The sequence below is a fragment of the Rhinopithecus bieti genome, unplaced genomic scaffold (genome assembly GCF_001698545.2).
Source record: "Rhinopithecus bieti isolate Rb0 unplaced genomic scaffold, ASM169854v2 scaffold_29976, whole genome shotgun sequence".
Lineage (NCBI taxonomy): Eukaryota > Metazoa > Chordata > Mammalia > Primates > Cercopithecidae > Rhinopithecus > Rhinopithecus bieti.
In genome coordinates, this window is record NW_016813386.1 from 460,140 (window position 1) to 462,427 (window position 2,288).

Consider the following 2,288-nt stretch of genomic DNA (forward strand, 5'->3'; position numbering starts at 1 on the left):
GAGGTTATATATTTTTATTTTTTCTTTTCTTTTCTTTTTTTTTTTTTTTGAGACTTTATCAGAGACGTTATCAGAGTCTACCTCTGTCACCAAGGCTGGCGCGACCTTGGCTCACTGCAACCTCACCTCCCGAGTTCAAGCGATTCTCCCTGCCTCAACCTCCCAAGTAGCTGGGATTACAGGTGCCCGCCACCACACCTGGCTAATTTTTGTATTTTTAGTAGAGACGGGGTTTTGCCATGTTGGCCAGACTGGTCTGGAATTCGTGACCTCAGGTGATCTGCCTGCCTCAGTCTCCCAAAGTGCTGGGATTACAGGTGTGAGCCACTGCACCCAGCCATTTTTTATTTTTTATTTTTATTTTTTAATTATACTTTAAGTTTTGGGATACATGTGCAGAACGTGCAGGTTTGTTGCATAGACATACACATGCCATGATGGTTTGCTGCACCCATCATCCCGTCATCTACATTAGGTATTTCTCCTAATGCCTTCCCTCCCCTAGCCCCAACCCCCGACAGACCTCAGAATATGAGGTTTCCCTCCCTGTGTCCATGTGTTCTCATTGTTCACCTCCCACTTATGAGTGAGAGCACGCGGTGTTTGGACTTCTGTTTCTTTGTTAGTTTGCTGAGAACGATGGTTTCCGGTTTCATCCGTGTCCCTACAAAGGACATGAACTCATTCTTTTTTATGGCTGCATAGTATTCCCTGGTGTATATGTGCCACATATTCTTCATCTAGTCTATCATTGATGGACATGTGGGTTGGTTCCAAGTCTTTGCTATTGTGAATGGTACTGCAATACACGTAAGTGTACATGTGTCTTTATATTAGAATGGCATAGGATTTTTTCTGGGGTTATATATATTTTTCTCAAAATGTGATTTTCTTTTGAAACTCAGAGTATTTAAAAAAATCAATCCTTTGCTTAATTTAAGAGGAAATACAGTGAATGAATTAGGCTAAAAATACCTGGTGAAGACTTCTCTTCTGCATATTTTCTTTTATCAACTTAGATTGAAGCAGAATTTTCTTCTTATTTATCTGGTAGTTTTCAAATTGAGCTACAATTTGCGTTATTATCTAAGTGATCATAAATGAGCTCTAGAAACATACTGAATATGGCAGCTTAAAATGTCAACAGAAAATTTCTTAAGGTGCCAAAATAACAAAGCAAAAGTAAAAATAAATAAGCCTTTGGATAAGGTAGAATTTTAAAGTCTGAAATCGTTAAAAATACATGCAAAAAATGAACTGAATATTTAGCTCTTACATAAAATACTATGTATACAAAGGTCCAGCATAAATTTAGAAGAGGAGACATTAAGAAAATTTTAATTATACAATGATCAAAACAATGAAAATTAAAATTTTCGGTGTATTTGTAAAAGACACAAATGGATAATAAAAGTGTCTGAATGGCCTTTAAATAAAAGGAAAAAATATAGAATCTCTTAATTAACGAAATGATAAATACAGGTAGCAAATATAAATCTGAAAACAGATCATATTAGCAATTAAAAATTCAGATTAAAGTATTATCCTATCAGATTAATAAGGCATATGTATTTACACTTTATTACTAACGATGAGAATAACAGACAATTGTGAATTTTGCACCACTAATGCTAGTGTAAGATGGTATAAGAGCATCAGTCATATTTTAAGGGTGTCTTCCAAGACAATGCTCTATCCCTGCTTGTCTACAAACATCTGAATGTATCTAGGACAATCCTCCCCATTCATAAGTGTGGACTACTGGGAACCACCTTTATATTCTGGAACTTACTAAAAAGTTATAGCCAATAAGAATATTTCTCTCAGCCCAGCGCAGTGACTCACATCTGTAATCCCAGTACTTTGGGAGGCCAAGGTGGGTGGATCATTTGAGGTCAGGAGTTCGAGACCAGCCTGGCCAACATGGTGAAACCCCATCTCCACAAAAACTACAAAAATTAGCCAGGTGTGGTGGCAAGTGCCTGTAATCCCAACTACTTGGGAGGTTGAGGCAGAAGAATCTCTTGAACACGGGAGGCAGAGGTTGCAGTGAGCCAAGATCACGCCATTGCACTCCAGCCTGGGTAACAGAGTGAGACTCTCAAAAAAAAAAAAAAAAAAAAATCTCGTAAATGTCGACTGAGAAGCTACAAGAGAGTCTCTTTGTCTCCTTGAAGTTTAAAGGCATGATCTGGAGATTTTTGAGGTGATCATGGATAGAGAATCAGCATAAGCTATTCCACAGAGAAGGAAAAAAGTGAGAGACAAAAAAAAAAAAAAAAAAAAAA